This window comes from Branchiostoma floridae, chromosome 10 (genome assembly GCF_000003815.2).
Source record: "Branchiostoma floridae strain S238N-H82 chromosome 10, Bfl_VNyyK, whole genome shotgun sequence".
Classification (NCBI taxonomy): domain Eukaryota; kingdom Metazoa; phylum Chordata; class Leptocardii; order Amphioxiformes; family Branchiostomatidae; genus Branchiostoma; species Branchiostoma floridae.
Genome location: NC_049988.1, coordinates 3221644 through 3236523, shown reverse-complemented (window position 1 = coordinate 3236523; position 14880 = coordinate 3221644). Strand labels below are relative to the sequence as shown.

Here is a 14880-nt window from a genome sequence, read left to right as displayed (position 1 = left end):
GCGATTATACTGTCACGCTGCGGACTTACTGCAAATGCAGCAGCGTCAGTGGCTGGACACCTCCACCTGATGCATGAACTGAAAAGTTTGACCCTTGCTAATAACAATATTGGAGATGACGGAGTGGAGGCGATATCAGAGACATTTCCTCACCTGAAAGAACTCAAAACTTTAAATGCCATAGAAAACTCGATCACAAACGTGGGAGGAAGAGCCCTGGCCAAAAGACTGGTTCACTTGCAGAAGCTACAGAATCTCTACTTGGCGAGAAATGAGCTGGCGCTGAGTCTTTCCCATCTGGCAAAGGCGTTTGTCAACATGACACGACTGCAAACTGTCCGCTTGTGGCCCATCACGTGTAGGGTGGCCTCCTTCCACGAGGCAGCGCTACAGGTACATCACGCTGCCTACACGCTTGAAGGCCAAGTGCGAAGCATTCGGAACGTTTTGCTGTATGATGCTTCCACTGAAAGTAGAGTTGGTCCCCTGGCCATCACATTGCGACTAAAACAAGAACTATCGTCAGGGATTTACATATCAAACAAACAGGTGAAGATATCTTTACAAATCAAGCTATTGGAAGAGTAATCAAATGTAAGAGTGCCGACCTACAATGATGTGAAAAAGAGCATTTCATCAGATGATAACATCTGACGCAGCTGTATATAGAGAGCAATAATTTTGTGTCAATATTTTTATGTTGTACTTATTTGTTCTGTTATCATTATGGGCATGTTGGTACATGCAACAAAGAATAAAGAATTTATGACAACTACATTGTCACTGAGGATGACTGACATACAAGACAATCCAGCACAGGAGACCAAAACTCTCCTTGGTGCTAACCCTTAATAACACACATGTAAACGCTCCTGTGGTTATTGTTGGATACCATGTGCACCTATATAAACACATCAGTCCTTTTTGTTAAACACAATCTACGTACAGTTAAACATGTCTGTCCTTCTCATTGAACGCCATCCACATAAAGGTAAAGAGACCTGTCCTTGGTACTGAACACCTTCCATACACATTTAAGAACACTCGTAATTGGAGCTGAACACGATCTACATGCAGGTGAACACATCTGTCCCTGGTGATAAACACCATCCATAAACAGGTAAACAAGCCTGTCCCTGGTGCTTAACACCCACACTTGTAAACACATCCGTCCCTGGTGCTGAACACAATTCACACACAGGTTAACACTCCTGTCCCTGGTGCTGAACACCATTCACACACAGGTTAACACCCCTGTCCCTGGTGCTGAACACCATCCACATACAGGTGAACACATCTGCCTATGGTGCTGAACACCATTCACACACAGGTTAACACTCCTGTCCCCGGTGCTGAACATCTTCCACATACAAGTTAACACACCTGTTCCTGGTACTGAACATCATCTATACACAGGGAAACACATCTGTCCTTGGTGCTGAACACCAACCACACTTAGGTAAACACACCTGTCCCTGGTGATGAACAGTACGCCCATCCACACACAGGTTAGATACCTGTCCCTAGTGCTGAAAGTCATCCTCAGGCAGGTAAAAACATTTTTTTTCATTCACACCGTTTTAATGAATGGCTTTCAAATCAATATTTTCTTGAATCAGTATTGTTCCTTACAATTTGTACATATAGAACAGAAATTAGCAGCAGGCATTTTAATATTAAACAATCAGATAAAGATATCTTTATAATTCAAGCTGCTGGAAGAGAAATTTAAAATTTAAATGTTATGTTGTAGACCTTTATTGAAAAGACAGTGGGCTGTATCTAACATTTAAATTTTTATGATATTAGACTGCTAATGACATTTATATTATTACAAGTGCTGAACACCATCCTCATACAGGCAAACGCCTGTCCATAGTACTGAACACCATCAAATCACAGTTTAACACAGCATTTTAATATTTAACTCCTTCTGCCAAGTGCCATTATCCAAGTCATATCCACAGAACAATAAAATAAAACTTAAGTCGAAATTCAACCAGTTGCTAAAAGGATATGTCTTCAAATGGGACTTGTAAACCAAAAGCGAAGATGTGTCTATTGGAGTTTTATCCAATAACAAAGGAAATATGCATATTGGTGGCCGTGTTGACCAATAGCAACGTGCGTATGTGGGCGTGTTTGCTATGGTAACAAAAGCGTGTACAGGTTGCAGCAAGCTTCTTGAATATACAAAGAAAGACGTGTATTCAGCAACTAAACTTTTCAGGCTCTCACGTACTTTTTGAAAGGTTAACTTGGATGTGTCTGCCTCCTTGCGTAGTTTGACGTCTTAAAATTTGTCTGGCAGTTGCTGAAAAACACTGCGTCACAGCCCGCTTGTCTTTCCATATATGGGCAAAGACAACATCACATCTTCAGACTAATCGCGATATCGTTTTGTTATATTCATGCAGATCTCTAAGAGCTTCGAGCTGCTCCAACGTTGTCTGTCAGACAGTAAAAATGTACGAACAAGCGCAGCCGGTCCGGTTCCCTGTCTCGGGGCCCGGCAAAAATCAAACCAGCGGGCCGCCGTCAAAATCACCTTCTGTCCATCAGAGTGGTGTGCGGCGTGGCCGACATGACAACGACGCTCCTGTTAAGACGGGAGGAGGGCTAGAAACATCTTCAGACACGTATGAAGAAGCTGAGCCAGTGAATTTCTCGTCAGCATTTCGAGACGCCCGACTGCAGCGTGCAAAGCTACGGAGAGAGTCACCCACTGAGGGGGCTGATGACAGTAGCAACAGGCGTTATGTCAATCCACCTGACACAGCCTGCACTAGTACTGAAGGTACATCACTAATTTTGTAGTTTGTTTTCACCTTTTGAATACCGTTTAAGAGTTTTGCAAGCTGAATCGCAACTAATGGTGTCTTCATTATCTGGTTTGTGACACATGTAATTGCATATATGCAGTTAAGGTTGAAACTATACACATAATTTTTTTATTAGTTGTGTTAACGATTAGAATATGGCTTGGGCTGATTCTTGATTTAAATCAACGCGGGCCTCAAAGTAGCTGGGCGGGCACTGGGAGTATCTGAAGCCCCGTCCGAAAACCCCGAAAGTGCCCGTAATCTTGTAGGTAGGGGCGGCGGCCTGTAGAATATGTCTGAGGCATAATTGTACCTGTCATATGTGGCCATATTCACCTCGCCTGCTTGACTGACATATTTCACATTGGAGACAACTTGACCTTAAAAAAAGTAACCTGTGTTCCACAAAAATATGTGCTCCACGAAAACCACTGCACTTTCGAATCTATAATTGTGTTGTTTAGAGAGGTGTTTATCAAAATGTTGCCTCAATTTTACCCAGCTTTAACCATTTGAGAGATCAGCAAAAGACCACATTTTTACTCAAATCACAAAACCCACTTTTGCAGAAAGTGGGAGAACTCATTAACCACTGCCTTCAAAGAAGAAGTCAAACCCTACAATAGTAAACTTAGCACCTTATAGTAGATTAGAAACCAATGTTATGTACTGAATGACTACTCTTACTTTGAGACTGAACGTGCAATTAGCATGATTTTGCAAATAAATTCTTATATGTTGTTCTCTAAGAAAAGTTAGAAAATTCCGTCTTTTTTTTTCAGAAAGCACGTATCCTGGTGGAACAGATGGCCGCCGTGTTGTTCGTGACTTCGTTCGGTCCTACCGTGGCTGCATCGTGGGCGCTACTGCTGTGGTGGTGGCAACCTTGATCACCGTGGTACTCGTCGTGATGCTGTTCATCAATAGACAGGTATTTGGTTCTGTACAATGCTGAAACAAGTAAATTCTAGGTGTCAAAATGTCACCCATAAGCTTTAAACGGTGTACGAAGTGAAATGCACAAAAAAAATGTACGAAAGGGTTTCATATCTAACGTTATCATTTATTTTTATCTGTTGCAAAATGATATAATATACTAGCATGGCCAGAAAGCATAGGAAGTGATGTGTTTTTGGTGAAAATTATGTTTGGATCCATGGGGTTAATTGAATGTAAGTCGGCTCTCTGAGCAAGATTGACCTCTTTGGTGCTGTCTAAGAGAAGTTATAATACCGCGCGCCTTGGATAATTTAAAAAAACTCCAGTAATAGAACGTTTTGTAGAATATCTCGTTCATGTAAAAGGCTTTTCTCTTTCTAAAAACCTAGGCCGTCTTTGCCGAATGAAATTCTTTAACCCTATCCAGACTGGGCTTTTTGGGCCTTCCCTGGCCTGGGGGGGGGGGGGGGGGGCTCATTCGACCCCCCCTTCGTATTTTCAAAACGGCTTACTGTACGATCACACAATTTGCAGGGGGGGTTGTGCTCATCAAGTTTTATAATTCCTGAAATTTTTATATTATTATGACGTAATATGACGTAATTATGACGTCATAAATTGATATTTTTGGCTAAAACGGGGAATTCCCATAATACTTAACTATCTCACTCAAAAAGTTACCAATAAAGGTTTATTATTAATATTTAAGTGTTATAAGACTTCTGTTGTCAAAAGCCGACGCAACGACGTCAAAATGACGTCATAGAATGACGTCATCTGTAGTTTAGCTATCCGCCATCTTGGATTATGAACCTTAAATTTTTCAAGATTCATTTTTTTTAACATATAACGCTGAAACCCCATGAAAATGGATTAAAAACGTTCAAATGAATGTTTTCTGTAAGAAAAGACCACGTAGTGATGAAATCTGAGTGAAAATAAGCTTGTTATACTTTAAATCATGATATTGTCGGCCATCTTGGATTTTGACCAATTACGTCATCTCATTAGCATAATTTATGAATATTTGATTATAAATGTTTAACTAAGATGTGTTGGATATTACATATATATGAAAAGAAGTTTAGTTTAGCAAGAAAATCTTAAAATCCCATTGTTTAAACCAAAATTAGTGATTTTTGTAAAATTTGCATTTCAGAAACCCGTTGCCATGGCAACACGAAAAATCATAAACTTACTCAAGTTTTTTTCAAATTGTTGCCAAAAATATTTTAAGAAAACTCACTAATTTTGGTTGTTCTAGCACAAGCCGTTTGGAAGCTATAGGAGGTCAAAGTCGGCGCGGGCACTTTTAGCCCCCCCCCCCCCATTCTGGATAGGGTTAATAGGTTTATATGTGAAAGTTCGCGAGTTATGTTTTAACACAAGGTTTTCCATCAAATTTACCAAAATTAGGTAAATTGAAAAGGAAAAACTAAGTTGGTCTTGTAGCTAAAGGGATATCCTTCAATCCTCCACACAGTTAATTTGCTTCGGAATAATTTGCTTGAAGAGACTGTTGCTAGACTTGAGGGTGGGCAGCCTCCAATTGCAACCTGAAATAATCTGGGGTGTGTCCCCGTATAGGCTGTTACAATTTCCCCAATAGAGCAGTCTGAGAAGGTAAAATGTTTATTTGTGAGAAAAATGCATACCACAGAATTCTCAGTCCGAACCTACAAACACAGCAGTGTCTCTATCTAACCTCTGATCTTGCAGCTGCCTAGACTAGACCACTCCGGAGCATAGGGGGAAAGAATTTTGACTTTTTTGGTTAAAAAAAGCTCTAGTTTTGCTAATTTTACCCAACTCAGAATGAACTATTGCAGCTACTACAAAAATACCCAGATTCACATAAATCCCACCAAGATTGCAAGAAAGGCTTTCAATAGATTAGGTTCTAGGCACAGGCGCTAATTCTGCTCCTATTGTTCAATTAGAGGGTACTTTGGGAGTTTAGTAGAATACTGAGTATTTTTTATGTGCGCGGGACTAGTAAATAATTAGTCATATAATGTGAAATATTGTGTATCTATTACTACTTCAAATTGATGTATGCCGGAAATTATAACTCACTTCTGGAGTTTGGGACTCCTTTAAACCTGGGGCAGAAACGGTCGGGATTAGAATTCATAACACCTAGCTTCAGAGCCAGTTTCTCCATTAGTTTTCTAACGTTGCATTACAATAATTAAATCAACTTGTGCATTTAATTCTTCCGGTGTCGATCTAGAAGGATACTAAGCTTGTAAGAGCAAATGTCTGTAAGAATCAAGCAATATTAATAGTGCTCAAGGTCCAAAATAGATTTGACTCATATTTTGCACAGTGATAGTACTTGACCCACAACCCATCAAATAGCTTTCTTTCCGGTCAAAACTCATTGTTGCAATGACAACAGCCCAAACAAGTTTTGATGCCATTTTCACAGATTCAAGTTTGCATGTCAACAACATGGGAATTGGCCATGCTTAGGACCGATAACCGCCAAATTCTTTAACCCTATCCAGACTGGACTTTATTGGCATTCCCTGGCCGGGGGCCCATAATTTCAGAATTTTAAAAACGATCACCAAATTTGCAGGGGGTGATATACTCGTCAAATCTTATAATTCCTGAATTTTTATATCATTATGACAAAATATGGCGTAATTATGACGTCATTAATTTTTTTTGGCTAAAACGGGAAACTCCCATTATACCTATTTCACACATAAACTTAACAGTAAAAGTTTTAGTCTTATAAGATGTCTGTTGTCGAAAGTCGACGCAACGACATTAAAATTTCGTCATAAAATGACGTCATCTGTATTTAAGCTAACCACCATTCTGGATTATCAACCTTAAATGTCTTAAGACAAAGCTTTTTCAACATATAATCCGAAAATCACATAAAACGGATGCAAACGTTCACATTAATGATTTTGTAAGGAAATACAAAGTAGTGATGAAATCACAGTAAAAATATGCTGGTTATATTATCACAATATTGTCGACCAATTTAGTTTTTGACCAATTACGTCATCACATTGACATAATTTATGAATACATAAGTATAAATATCACACTAAGATATGTTACATATTGAAGATATATGAAAACAAGTGTATCTTAGCAAGAAAATTCCATTGTTTAAACCAAAATTAGTGATTTTTGTAAATATGCCTTTTAGGAACCCACTGCCATGGCAATACGAAAATTCATAAACCTACTTTTTTTTTTTAAAACTGTTGCCAACAGTTATCTAGAAAAAGTCACCAAGTTTGGTTGATATATAGCACAAGCCGTTTTGGGAGCTATACGACGTCAAAGTTGGTGCAGACCCTTTAGCCCCCCTTCCCCAGTCTGGATAGGGTTCATGAAACCAAAAATAGAAATTGGCTTTGTTAGACTAATGTCTAAACTTTTACAAAATAGATATGAAGTTGATATACATCTTGACACGTTGATTGAGAAGTCTGATCTTGGCTCTCTCGTGGCGTTGCCTGGTTGACTTCCTGCCCAGATATGAACTAAATTAATTTTTGACCCTGCACACTATTCTAAGATCCCCCGTCTCCCCTTGATGTACCTAATGATAGTTGCACTGCGAAATCGTTCATAGGAAATATCCCAGCTGTCTGGTACTGTGGACGCCTTGAAACGCAACATGGATGACATGTCCAAACTGTCTGACACTGTTGACGACCTGAAACGCAACAAGGTTGACATGCCCGAAACTGTTGACGACATGAAACGCAACATAGATAACATGTCTGACACTGTTGACGACCTGAAACGCGACATAGATGACATGTCCCAACTGTCCGACACTGTTGACGACTTGAAACGCAACAGAGGTGACATGTCCCGACTGTCCAACACTGTTGACGACCTGAAACGCAAAATGGATGACATGTCCCAACTGTCCAATACTGTTGACGACCTGAAACGCACATTGGACATCGAGAGGAACAGATCTGCAGTCTTGGAGACATGTCTTCGCAAGCCAAGTAAGATGTTTCGCATCCAACAGATCATGACCTAAAGCTTCTTTATCAATTAGATAACTCTAATTCGTATTGGAAAGTACACTTGCGTACCCACTACACTACTTTTATTATATTTCACTCCACCAGACTGTAGGGGTGAAATACACTGTTTTCGTTTCTTCTTCCTCTTCTCCTCCTTTCACATCATCAAAGATATTCATCTCCGTCGTTCCTTCGATGTATACAGTTTTTTTGCATATTAATCAGAATATTTTAAGGAGATATGAGGTCTTGTTATTAACTTTTGTTATGAATGTAATCGACCATCATATTCCAATACCCACAGTATCGACTGGAGACATTCGGCTGGTTGGCGGATCTGATGACCACGAGGGAAGGGTAGAGGTTTTCCACGACGGCCAATGGGGGACGGTTTGTGATGATGGCTGGGACCTAACCGACGCTCATGTGGTGTGCCGTCAGCTCGGGTACCGTAGCGCCTGTGGGAGTCCAAGGGAAGCAGCATTTGGACAGGGAACAGGCCCGATCTGGATGGACTACGTGCGCTGCAGGGGAAATGAGGAACGTCTGAAGGACTGCCGCTTCTGGGGATGGGACTCCCGTGACTGCGCACATCATGAGGATGCTGGCGTTGTCTGCAATCGTAAGTAGAAATATTGCTACTGCCGTTACTCTTTCCTAAACATCTCTTATCTGGAGTTTACTCGATACGATATCGTATACGTAAAATGGTATCGTTATGATATTAAAAATACGGATAGTGTATTACGATGTCCATGTGCATCCCATATAAGGGGGGGGGGGGGTATGGCCATCGCTCATAAGGTCCCTTTTTTCTACCGAATTTGACTTTTTTTCATGCTATTATTGCTTCGCCGTCGTCGTATTCACATTTATAAATAACAATAAATAAATAAAATAAATAAATGAAATATGTCTGTCTAAGGGAACACCACTTCCTCCTAAAAGACGTTCTAGGTGCTTTATGCAAATGTACCTTTGAAAAAGATGACTTTTGCTGAACCACTTGAAATTAATCTTTAAACGTAAAACTGTTCTATAGAAGGCGGCACCGAAGGTGCCGGTTACGCTCGGCGCGTTCCGAGCGGTTTCGAACTGACTATAAGTATGGGTCACCTACGGTGCCAGAGCCGAACCACTCTTTTCGACACTGACCGCCACGACGTGCGGACGTACAAGCGAGCTGCTCCGGCGGTACAAGCCGCAGCCCTGCCAGGCGTTTTAGGTTTAAAAAATGGTAACAATAAAGTCTAATGAATAGATGTACCCCACAATAATCTTACTACAATCATGGTAATTTACGTAAAGACGGTCGGCCCGGCGTCACTTCCCTGTTGTCTGTGTAATACTTACAGTACTCCATGTTTTCTATGTACGGACAACAAAGCCAATGTAGCAGTACACAACACCACATCTGACTATAGCCCTTCAGTCATCTGTAGTCCGTACGTACTGTACATTTCCCTGTGTACAAGCCGTACTACCTCCCACATAAGTAGGTACAACTTTATAACAGGACAATTTTAAAACAAACTATCGCTAGTTGCCGACAACACAATCTTATCCTTGGAATTATTAATATGTCAGACTTGTTGAACGAGAGACTTGCCCCTTCGTTTAGAAAATATAAGTTGCTGTTGATTTTCTTCGTCCGATATAATATCGCAAATATATAACGTTACATTTGTGACTAGAACAAAATTCACTCAACACTGACAAGGTCAGGAAAGGGACGGGCATCGATGTCAGGCAAAACCTAGAGTGAAGAACTAAGGGACACGGACACAACAAGAAACAAGGACAGCGTGTATGGTGTACCCTGATCATCTGATGTTTCTTGCTAAACCCAAGCAAACAGAAGAAAATTGTGATTTCGCAAGTAGAGTATAGGGGAGGGGGGTGAACGGTATTTGAATTTGTTATGCTACAAAACAAATTCACACGGAGCGCTGATATCGGTAACGTTACATCAAGGAGTCAACAAGAAAGGTAGGACAAATCCCAGTCATTATATATTGAACTCATAACATATAGTCTCATTACAACGTACCATATGCTGATGTCGACTAACACAACGTATTTTGCCGTCACGATATAACGTTAACATGTTACCACATTTTTCTTGAATACAACAACAGAGGTCGGTAACGTAATCCCCTGTTATGCCGTACAATTGTAGCAAAATATGACACCACAATGGACACAATAACGTAGCAGGAAGTCGCGGGCCTAAGAGAAAATCAGAGGCGAAACAACGTTATGTCAGATATATGAGTGATTATGTAACTGTCTTTATGAACAGTTACAATTTTTGACAAACTAATAAGGCTTTGAGGGGACTTTTACCAGTAAACGGGTTATTACTTCGTACACACAAATGACAATATTCAAATCAATGCCTCTAACTTTTATATCTTTATTGGATATATTACAAAGGGAAGTATTCTCTAAAACTTTGACATTTCAAGTTGCTAACTTTTGACAAAAATCACATTTCCACATCAAAATACAACATAGCCATAATAGCCAATTGACAATGAACTTGTTTTACTTTCAGTACATTACATAATGTGCCAAAAAAATTTACCCTAAACCACTTTGTTGACACTATGATTGTTACAATACTTAGCTAAATATAATACACTGCACGTAAAAGCCCTAACATGACTCATTTTAATTATGTTCAGCTTGTAAGGACTGGAAGAACAGGAGAGGACATGCCAGCATACAGATACTACAGGCATCAACATATCTAATTGTTGTCCTTGATAATCAATATTTTATTTGTTTGTCACTGTCTATAACTAGATATAGTAAAGGTGTGTTATGCAAAGTGTGGAGGTTCTATATACATGTAAGCAACTTGATTGATAAGTAACCTTTCTTGTCCCTCAGGATGTTTTGGTAGAGTTGTCAGCAATTGTCTGTCATCAAGACATGGCATTTGTGTTCTGTATGGAGAAAGAAATTTACAGTGAAATTGGTGATTTGTATTGAGTAAAATGCTTTTGACAGTAGGACTACTAGTATGTGCCCCACTCTATGCAACCTACAACAATGATACACTGAAGGAGTGGTATCAACAACAGTGTGAGGATATGGGATAAAAAAATAACTATTGCACCAGTAGAAACAATGTAAAGGCAAAAATCATCACAAATGTGTATTTAGTCCTCGTTTATTCAAGTCCCTGTATGGGTAGTTTTGGACATTAGGTCCACTCACTGCCCATACCTGCAGTTTTCATTATCCAGTTATGCAGGGTGTGAGTTTATAGCCAAATTTATGGTAAATTCTTATGATGATACATATAGCCTTGAAAGTTTTAAAAAACTCTACAAAACAGTTACTATACATGAAGAGATAGCATATCTAGATGGTCATGTCTCTCAACATGTCCACTCAGTATACAGGTATGAGAACTGTCCTGACAGCAAAGTTGGCTTAGATTCTTTTTAACTCTACTTGACAAGTATTGCAGTATAGTATGTATATGACAACATGATAACTAGGTGGTTTTAGTGTAAATTTGTTATGAATTTAACCATCTGCTAGAAGTTTTAACTTCTGTCATCATGTGTATCCAGAGTGTTACATGAACTTGTGAAGTGTCTTTGCACTTACAGTAGCTACAGTTACTCATTGTGGCCATATGTGTTCAAATAAGTGAGTTTTATCTGCACTGTTGCACATAATTCCTTTTTTTTTTAATATTGGCATTTTTCTAGCATTTGTCTTTTTTAAAACTAAGAGTCAATTCCAACTCACAGAGAGGGTTTTTACATGATATTTGTGATAATTTTGAAATATTTCAGATGAATCCATATTTCAGTCACCATATTTCTAAATCATTCAAACAACTGTACATGAAAGTTTGAACATGTTTAAACATATACTACACAAATATCTCTATATTTGGAACAATTTTCAAACATCAGCATAATTTTCAAATTTGTATATTTGGGTTGTATCCCCATAAAAGTATGTAGTATTGTCAGGTTCTAGTACATTATTATATTACACAGCTGGAGATTGGTGGATATTTTGTGGTGAGCCGCCTGTGCATGACACCCGGACATATTTTCCATGAATGTTCCCAGCTCACCAACCTATTTACTGGTGAATCCATGCTGAAGCCGTTTAGAAACTTATAAATGTAACGTTCATCTTGTCCATGTTAGAAATGTATGTAACATGATGGGATAAAGCGTTATGTGAAAATCTCAGATTATCACAAAGATTTCAGAAGTTTGGTTGCCTATGTCTGATATGTGCACTCGGTTTGCCACATGCAACTTCTTATTTAAAAAGACACAAGAAGTCTTGTAAAGATGCCCATCCTTACACATCAAGATCAAGATCGTAATAAGTCTGAAGCAAATGACTGATGATGTTGAACATGCAAAGCCACGTACGTGCGTAACGTTATAACCGGGCCTTCAGTCCGGCTGCGCTGTCAGTCATGAAGTCAACTGTTTACAAAGAACAAACTGCAGCCGCATTACACTTTGCTTGCTATAGTCTTGATAGAGTCATGAATTACACTTTAGCAAAAATTTACTATTAACGTTAGTATTAACTAATTAATTATTACCTCAATCACTGATGCCGTGATGGCGGATGCGATTCCAATGGTCAGCTGCAGTGACTGTCGCACGGTGCCTTGCGTTGAAATACCCCGTCCTTGTTTACTGAGTACTGAGTTCGACAGAAAGACTGAGAATGCTGTGAAATTTGAGTGAAACAGGTTAGTTATGACGATGCTGATTTCCTTTGACATCTTGCTGACACTGACAACTGAAATGCAGTAGTCTTATCTTCCAGCACCCAAAAATATTGTCGCCCTTCGAAGTCGCCGTCAGCTGTTCAGGGACGTGCACTGTGACCCTTGCACCTTCACCCCAAAAGTGCAACACCACACTGATTCAGACACTCTCCAACACCTCAGAGTTTTCAAAGTTTAGTTACACCTATATCATTCGCCCGGGAACTTACTTGTAGATATTCACAACTTATGTCAGACACTTTTGTTCATAAGCATGCTTACTAAACAAGCAGAGAAACTTACCGATGCGTTGAATTTCGCGTCTGTGGAGTGTGGTCTCAGGCAGTGACTGTAGTTCGCTGAGCATTGTAAGGTTACCTCCTTGCATATCAGTTGAAACAATGCAATGCCGGGGAAAGTGTCCATCTGATCTTTGTCACAAACTTATGGGTCGTACTTTTGCAGGTATAATAACCCATCACGTTCGACGACGTAATTTGCGTCGTAAATGTACTAGGTACGTAGTACCAGGATAGGATACGGCACGTTAGTCGTATGAAATGGGAAAATGACTCCCTTTATTTAGTACTGATCATAATGATTACATCCTAAAACACTCCCCCGAAGTGTAGGATATGCAATATATCGCAATGCAAGAGAGTGACAACGGATTTGCGGGAGCGCATTTGCCGTGCGTCCGTCTGTCACGGCGTCCAGAGCACAACTGAGCGGACCCGGAACCGGCGCGCTCTTTTACGTTGTACTATGTTCTATAGAATATATAGTCCAGGTTCCCGTTTAAACTTCATGATTATCATGTCCTTACAAGGACATAAAACTCTAAACCTGTCGTTATTTTCTTCAATATGCTAACTTCATTCATTTCTTTCAGGCCGCAGGAGTCCAGTGGTTAATGGATGAACTCTCACGAATACTGCACGATAATTCTGCGTCAAAAGGTGATACAACTTAACAAACCACTAATAATACCAACTTAGGACCTGGAGTAAAGCCGACGGGCCAAATAGCAAGTTGTTTTCTCGATGTTATTAAACCTTATTGGCAGAGAATATAACTGAAAACTGAAGCAATTCAGTAATAGATTGCACTATTTTTATCACGTTTAAGCCTTAGTTTAATAGGGATGCTTAGGAAGATCATGAATACCTTTATGTTCCCAATACTAATTTTCTTACACCTAGAATGAGATTATTGTACTTAGATTGTGGTTTAGTACCAGGAAAATATTTATGTCCTCAAGAGTAAATTCATTACCACCACAATGAGATTCTTGTACTAAGATTGGGGTTCTTGTACCATGAATATCTTTCAACCCCCAACACTAAATTTCTAATATCTAGAGTGTGTTTCTTCTACCTAGATTGAGATTCCTGTACCAAGAAAACATTTCTGTTATTAAGATTGAATTTTTGAAACCTGGAATGAGTTTCTTCAAATAGGAGTGAGGTTATTGTACCACGAATATCTTTCTGTTACCAAGATTGATTTTTTGACACCTAAAATGACTTTCTTGCACCAAGATTAAGGTTATTTTGCCATAAATATATTTCTATCCTCAAGACTGCATTTCTTGTATGAAAATGATGTTCTTGTACAATGATTTAGAGTTTATTGTACTAGGAATACCATTGTGTCCTCAAGACTGAATTTCTCAAACCTGTGATGATATTCTAGTACTCAAATTAAAAGGCACTTGATTTTTTTCAATATGAAGACCGTTTCGGCATCAAGACTAAGATTCTTAGACCTAGTTCGTAGAAACATTTTTTGAAACTTAGATTGATGTTTTGTATCAAGAATACAAAGAAATCAAAGTTATGTTTTGTCAATTACCCATTCTTTGCCAAAATTGCAAGTATCCACCAATTTGCTGGTTTTGCTTGCTTATCAACATTCCTTTTCCTGATACTACGCATGAATAACGAATTTTGAAACCATTAGTGCTTTGACGTTGTGGTCGTCATTTAGATTTTAATTGATGCATTGTTCTTGTTGAATGATTTTTCAAATTTGAGATGGCGGCGTCCTCTTTGGGTTTCTGAGCCTAACACAACAAACAAGGGCTAGGAAAGAATGGTTGTATATTCCCCATATCTCCCACGGCCTTCCCTTTACAATTCAACATTTCTATAATTTTCCCTACTTTAAAATAGTATTCTTAGTTCTCAAAGGTAGTTCTTTGGAAATTCTCAACATGGCTGACGCATTTGCATATACTTCCAGCTTGGCACTAGCTTGGATACCATTTTGTAACTTGAAAAAACAAAACAACTAGCTGCGTTTTATACAGGGTGCTATGATGAGTTTCCATGAAACCAGC

The 14880-nt window shown here is 39.2% G+C and overlaps 1 long non-coding RNA gene across 1 annotated transcript; it reads right to left on the bottom strand.

Moving 5' to 3' along the window:
* Positions 1 to 10170: 10170 nt before the first annotated feature.
* LOC118423900 lies at positions 10171 to 13334 on the bottom strand. Its single transcript, XR_004832133.1, has 2 exons — positions 12369 to 13334; positions 10171 to 10725 (listed from the first exon to the last, which is right to left on the bottom strand). It is a non-coding gene; the product is annotated as an uncharacterized LOC118423900 (long non-coding RNA).
* Positions 13335 to 14880: the final 1546 nt, after the last annotated feature.